General features: G+C 37.4%; 1 non-coding gene across 1 annotated transcript; it reads left to right on the forward strand.

Moving 5' to 3' along the window:
* Nucleotides 1–4348: 4348 nt before the first annotated feature.
* LOC129679075 (small nucleolar RNA SNORA17) lies at nt 4349–4486 on the forward strand. The gene has a single exon (XR_008720500.1). It is a non-coding gene; the product is annotated as a small nucleolar RNA SNORA17 (small nucleolar RNA).
* The last annotated feature ends 3461 nt before the right edge of the window (nt 4487–7947 follow it).

Raw genomic sequence — 7947 nt, forward strand, 5'->3', positions numbered from 1 at the left:
TATGAGATAAGGGTTATAGATTAGCAACATGATGTATATTGAAATTTTGGTGATAATACTCTTTAACTGTTCTTAAGATACAAGCAGCAGACCAGATAAATGTAGATGTGATAATTGGCTTCACTAGCTGTCATTATATCTCAGATAGATAGATAGATAGATAGATAGATAGATAGATAGATATGTATATATATGTATGTATATATATGTATGTATATATATATGATTATTACACTGTACTGTATACTTTAAATATATGCAATTAAAAGTATGGGCACAAACTAAAGACAAGAAATTCAGACCTTCTTAAGTAAGATAAGTAAACTTTAAAATAAAAGCGAGAGAAAGTTGGAAATTGTGAGTTACTGCAGAAAAGTGCAAACTGCTCTGTCACAATATGTTGCCTGAGAACTGAGAAGAAATTGACTGGACTCCCTGCTATCTGAGAGATTCTCTAGATTGATCTGAATGCCATAGTTTCCTTTGTAATATCTCAAACACTCAGCAAGGCTCATACACATATATGGAATCACAAAGAATATTTCAATATAAATATACCAAAAATGCATTGAATACCCTGAAATTACTTTAAAAATCAAGACAGCCATTGATGTCAAGGATACATCTTTGTCATAGATGACAGGACAAAACCTTATGCATTTTCTTTACTATTTTCTCTCATTGAAAGTATTTCCTCTCCTTTGAGATCTTCTTATGTGAATGCCTTTATTAGTGAAACATTTACAGCATTATAACCTAAGTATATCTTTGCATTAAAATGTAGCATAAGTCTTAACCTCTGATTTAATATTTTTATCATTTCCTAGATTAACTGTAATTCTGAAGCTTTCACATCAGCAGAACTAAATTTAACAAACATATCCTAATAAAAATTGACATGTACTCAGTATTCCAACAAATCACTGAACTTGAACCCTGTTGTTATTATGTCTGTTGTGTAGTTATTTTTTTCTAAACTGGAACATTTCTTCCAGAAGTGAAGGGAAAAAAGCACCGGAAATGCACAAAAAAGTTAGCAGACTCAAAGTAACCCCCTACCCCTCTCCCTGGAAAATAGAAGCACTTGCTGGCAAGGAAATGAGACCCTTGCTGGAAGTGCCTGAAAAATCTAGGAAGCCTATTGTAACAATCAGGATTCTTTACTGAAACAAAACTAATGGAATGAAGGCATAGTAAAAGAGGATTCAATAGATTGCATATACAGTATAGTCCAGGTAGGCCATCAATGTCTGCATTTACATTGTAGACGCTGAGAATCAAATAGCCACTTACTTGGTCCATGAGGCTGAAAACCTCATTTATGCTCAGAAGCCCAAAAGAGTCCTGGAGATCTACTGATCTGCTCAGTGTCTTGTCAGTTTTGTAGAGATTAGGTCAAGTTGATAACTACAACTGCCCAATTCATTAGAGATGCAGTTTTATCCCCCTGTCTTTATATTGAAAACAGATTATTTTCTCATATAACATGTCCTGATGACGGTTTCATCCCCTTCTAATCTTCCGGTTCTTCCCCACTTTTCCTCCTACCTGGTTCTACCCACTGTCTGTCTCTAGAAAAGAACAGACTTCTATGTGATAATGACAAAACATATAAAAACGAAATGTAAAAAGATAACATAAAAATCATCACATGGAAATTTCTATTGTTATATTATAATTTTTCCTGAAAAAAAAAATGTTTGCTGATAATATAAGGGAGTCAAGTTAAATGAGATTATAAACCTTTCCTGAAATATCTCTATAACTGAAAGATAATTAAACTATTTGCTTCTGAATAACTGAGTAAGAGTAGAGTAATGAGCATTTACCTACATTTTATATTACATCATATAGTCATTTATCATTAATGTTTAAAATAATCTAAACAGAAAAGTGGAGAAATGGATGGGGAAAATTAAGATCACCAACCCAAATTCAAAATGAAAAATTTAATATACCTTCTAGTCAGGAATTTTTTTGCACCTCTTTTTCTTATTTAAACATTCTTCATATTCAAATTCTAAAATCAGTATTTTTTTTTCTTTTTAAGTTTACTATAAAAGTCTGGACACTGGGAATGGGAGGACCCCAGTTAATGTTTTAGAACCAATAGGAGAGAGCTCACGAATGTTACAGGTTTTACTTAATTCCCCAAGTAACTCTATTCACATGTAGACACACTCCTTAAACACACAGACACACAAACACGCACACCAGCACACACACACACACACACACACACATATGCACACATATTCACATACATATATGTGTGCACAGAAACAATTAAACACGTACATACACATGAATGTATGCACATTCACATGTGCACACACACACATATGTACATGAAAACATGAGTATTCATATGCGTGCGCACACATTTGAGGAGGCACAGACAAATGCACACATGTGTGAACATTCATATGCATATGAGTGTGCACATGCACACACGTGGACACACACATACATACTAGCACACAGATGCGTACATGTGTAGACACATGCACATACACTCACAGAAACTCACATGCACACACACATATGCACATACGCACGTACATATCACATACGCACACGTATGCACACATACACACTTTTAAACATAAAACAAATAATTAGTACAGCTTGACTCTTCTAGCACTGTACTGCGGTGTTCGATATCTTGGGTTTGCTTGGGTGCTTTGTCCTCATCTTTCGCACACTTTTTTAATGCCCTGCTCTTTATTCAAGAAATTCCATAAACGTAGAACAGAAATGGATTAGGTAAAATGACTAACCTAATGAGAAGACAGAAACAAAATATAAAAAATATATATATAATTGGTGCTTATGAGGAATATTTATGCTAACCCATGTTAATGTTAGAGTAACTTTTAACATTTTTAATTTTTTTATTGAGAGCCATAAACTGTTATAATAGATAAAAAAAAGACAAGCATCCATCTTTAATGTGAAATTTCACATTAAATATTAAAAACCTGGCTAAAAGTAATAAGACAACAAAATATATGCTACATTTATTCTGAACAATTAATCCCTATGTACTGAATAGATAAGATTTTCTCATGAAAACCATCAAAATTTTATTAAAACTAGAAAGACAAGTTAGTATACAAACTGTATCCAGCATCGAATCTCTTTTATTATGTATTTACACTCCAATTTTATGGAAAACAATTCTATTTTACTTGTTTAACTTTTGTTTTTTTTAAATATCTATTTACATATTATTTATGAGTATTTGTGTGAGCCTGAGAGGATTTACGTGTAGCATGTGTATGTAGAAGCACACAGAAGTCAGAAGCGAACACTGGGCCCACCAGAACTGTAGTTACAGGGAGTTGTGAGCTACATGTAATTTAAGCAATGGAAACCAGGTCCTCTGAAAGATTTTTAAATAGAACATATTTATTAATTTTAAAATTTCTCCATAACGGAAAACCAACTATAAAATAGTATTTGAGAACTTTTTACTCCCTTTAGGTTTTCTTTTCTGCTTTTATTTGAGCATCATATATAATTACATCATTTACACCTTCCTTTATCTCCTTCTATACTCTCCCATAACCTTCTGTGGCAGTTTAAATATACTCGTATATTTGAATGTTTGGTCTATAGTGGGTATTACTATTAGGAGGTGTGGCCTTGTCGGAGGAAGAGTGTCACTGTGAGGGCAACTTTGAGGTCTTACATTCCCAAGCTAAGCCTCGTGTGCCACATAGTCTCCTTCTGCCTCATACAGATCCAGAAAGGGACCTTTCAGCTTCTTCTGCAGCACCATGTCTTTCTGCCATGACAATAATGGACTAAACCTCTGAAACTGGAAGCCAGCAACAATTAAATGTTTTCCCACAGCCAGGCATTAGGCAGAGCTAGGGAAGTCTTGTAAAAGTTGAGCGAAATATAGGGGAATCCAGAGAGAACAAGAACTCCACAAGAAGTCCAATGGCGTCAACTAACCAAGGATCGTGGGGGTTCACAGACACTGAACCACCAACCAAAGGCATGCATGGACTGGATCTGTGTCCCTTACACATATGTAGCTGAAGCGCTGCTTGGTCTTCATGAGGATTCCCTAGCAAGTAGAACAAGGTTTTGTCTCTGACGTGGACTCTGTTGCCTGCCTTTGGATCACTTTCCACTAGCTGGGCTGCCTTGTCTGGCCTCAGTGGAAGAAGATGTGCTTACTCCTGTTTCAACCTGATGTGCTATGGGAGTTAGCATAAGGGCGGAGCTCCCATATCTGAGGAGAAAGTCTAAACATGCTGTTTTTGCTTATTCAAAATTACATAGATAATATGAATATCATGCTATCTTAATGTCCTTAATGAAAAAAAAAATGTCTACTGCCCCTAATGGCATTGCAGGTGTGGCTGCTGTGTCATCTGTGCCCAACTAGGTGGCAGAGTGGAGAGACGACAGGTACAGGCCTGAGCTCAGTGTTCTGACCTGTGGACATCTCAGTGATTAATAGTGTAACACACACTGACAAGTGTGCCCCTGAGATGACCACAAGATGGTAGGGGTCCCAGACATTGAGCTAGCCTAAGACAACCACCAGCCTAGTGCCACACAGGCTCTAACTGACTCCCAAGTTGGGTATCAAGCCAGAGACTAGAAAACCTCACCTGACACCTCAGGCTCCAGGCTGGAGTGAACCTGAGACACAGAACCCCTGCATGGACCCACTCAGGCCAAGACAAGGAGGAGCCTGACATGAGCTCCTGTCTGGTACCGTGGCGTCTGGAAAGGGAGCTTGGCCATACACGACCACCAGTCCAGTGCAGCATAGGCCAGGGAGGGCATACCATGCCCAGGATGATCCCTGTCATATGTCATAGTGCATAGGTGGGTCATACTATTCTGAAGACCACTCCTGAGACAACCCCAGACATTCAGAGACCATGGACACCCATAATAGAAGGAGATAAGTTGTCTAAAAATGGAAGAGAACAAGAGACAGAAAAGTGTGAGCACAATGAAGAGAGGCAGAACTGGAGACTTAAGGGTAGTGAGGACCAGTCTGATATGAGTAACCAGTGATACCACCTGAGACCATAGTGGGGTTCTAGCCTGTGTGGCCAATGGGGCCACATCTTGGCCCATGACTCTGCATCACCAGGCATCAACCAAAGGTCAGGAAGTTGTTCTGGGTCTGTGCTGCCACCTGAGGACTTGTTGATGTCTGAGGGCTGCCCAGTACTGGCCCTGTCCCTTACCCCAGAGCTAGTCCTGTGGGCTTGAGAAGAGTTGACTGCAGTACTCAGGAAGAGCAGATCCTGCATATCACCCAGGGAATACGGTAATGCTGGTTACGGGAGTTACCAGTAAGCCAGCCTTGGGAGCATAAATGGGGGGAGAGTTAGCCCAGCAGCTTATGTGAGGTGCAGTGTCCTAAGTGAGAGAGGGATGTCCTCCACCACCCTAGCCTCTTGTCACCTAAAGCGGGCAGGAGATATGGCCCTGGGGGTCATGAGAGCAAGGGAGCTGTTTCTGCCCCTCCCCTGCTGCAACACTCAGTAGAGCAGGGCATTGTGGGTGAGCTGCCCAAAAACATCACAGAAGAAGAGCTGGCTCCGTCCCTTGCTGCACGGGGCCTTGGATGGGCCAGCAGGGGCAGGGCAGGGGATGTCACCCTTGTGGACTAAATGATGTAATGAAACTGACAAAATTTCTCCTATTTAAAAATGAGAAATTATTTGTAAATAGTAGTCTACAGCAAATATTCCATTGTTTCACATGCACTGAAAACAGATAATGTGAAATTAAACTACGTAAGCTATACCATTTGAAAAGCATGGAAATGTGAATAGGTAACAAATCTGATATAAAAAAATATTAGGAGCATAAACTAAACAGGAAAATGTGCTGACAGAGAGTAAAGGATGTAATCAAGACGAGTGGCACGAATAAGGCTGTGAATTAGAAATCTCACTGTGCCTCATAAACTAATATTCCTCAGATATTCTACATAGCAGAACCACTCTCAAACACAAACGTCCACAGTACTAAAAATTAAAAAAATGATTTCTATGAATGTGTATATAATTAGGACAGCCATAAAGACCTTTAAAAGTTACACCAGCAGAGCAACAGAACAAGATAATTTGAACACAGGGAACTTCCCAGAGACTCATACTCCAACCAAGGACTATTCGTGGAGATGACCTAGAACCCCTGCACAGGTGTAGCCCATGGCAGTTCAGTGTCCAAGTGGCTTACATAGTGATGGGAAGAGGGACTGCCTCTGACATAATCTGATTGGCCTGCTCTTTGATCACTTCCCCCTGAGGGGGGAGCAGCCCTACCAGACCACAGAAGAGGACAATGCAGCCACTTTTGATGAGAACTGATAGACTAAGATCAGAAAGGAGAGGAGAACCTCCCCTATCAGTGGACTTGGAGAGGGGCATGCATGCAGAAAGGAGAAGGAGGGTGGGATCGGGAGGGGAGGAGGGAGGGGCTTATGGGGGGATACAAAATGAATAAAGTGTAATTAATAAAAAAAAGCATTCATACAACCAGATTTTAGACTCAATTTTAAAGTTGAAAAAAAATAAGAGAATACGACATGAACTGAGAAATACAAATTAAATAAAGAGTTTAGACATTAAAATGCCACTCATTTAAATATATCAATATTCTCTATGTATTTGTTTCCATAAATAATTTATAAATTAATTGATTTATGAAGGTGCCATAGAAATGTTATAGGGCAATCAGATTTTCTCAGGAAATGATACTGAAAAGATGGAAATTCACAGGGAATAATTAAATAAGTCAAACTTAATTGTTACTATACAAAAACAATTCAAAGTAAATCATAAAATGAAAAGTGCTAAAATAGTCTTTCTTTATCTTGGAGGAAAGAACAAGGGAAATTTTAATGAACTACCTTTGGAAAAAAAAAAACTTCTTAATTTTGTCACTGAAAACTTGACCTTAGAATCTATAAACAAATTTTACTTCATAAAATTAAAACATCGCACTTCTCAAATAATGTTGACTCGAGGACAAAAAAAAAAGGGTCTACAGAGCAAAAGAAACAATTCATAAAATATGAATTATGAATCTTCAGGGAAACTTCAAATTTGATGTCACAGCAGATAAATTACCTTAGTATTAATGTATAAAGAACAGCAGGCACTTCATAAAACTAAAAGACAATGACCTTCAGTACGGTTCAAGAAACGCAAATTAAACCACAATGACTTTCTAATGTGTACACATTTTAATTGCTAAAACTGAAAAGACGTACCCTCATGATGGCTGCTAAGGATATAGAGCAATTGAGATTCACATAAAGTACTAATTCCATCAAGAACTGCTTACACAACTTCGAAAAGCAGTTCAGCAAAACCTTTGAAATTTGCACATAGCAAATCGCATAACCAAAACATGAAACATGGTTATTTGTTTAACAGTATCAAAGTCTGTATGTAAAAGAAAATTTTTATGCAAAATTTCATCTAAATTGTATCCACAATTAAATGGAAAGCATTTGTGCCCTTATAGGTACGAACAGACCGTCTTTCATCCAGTGATTCCTACTTGCCAGTAACACAGGACAGAATGTGGCCCCATATTTGACCATTTGGTGAAGAGAAGCCAGACAAAGATCAAAACTACAAAATGTTAGGTCTAGCACTTCAGCAAATTTCAGTCTATTCTGTAGAAAGAATACAAGCTCATGCGTGCAATGCAGACAATTGTACAAAAGCATGTATATTAATAAGAATAAAGGTAGATCAAGAAATTTTATAATCAAACTTATAAATTCATTTAAGTCTGAGTATAAGTTTGATTATAATGTATAAGTTTGACATATAATTTATAAGTTTATATTTATAATTTATAAGTTTAATTATAATTTTCTTCTCAGTGTATTCAATATATTACTATATATATTTGTGTATATATATGCAAATATACTCTAGATCTATA

The sequence above is a fragment of the Psammomys obesus genome, unplaced genomic scaffold (assembly GCF_907164565.1).
Source record: "Psammomys obesus unplaced genomic scaffold, mPsaObe1.curated_primary_1811, whole genome shotgun sequence".
Lineage (NCBI taxonomy): Eukaryota > Metazoa > Chordata > Mammalia > Rodentia > Muridae > Psammomys > Psammomys obesus.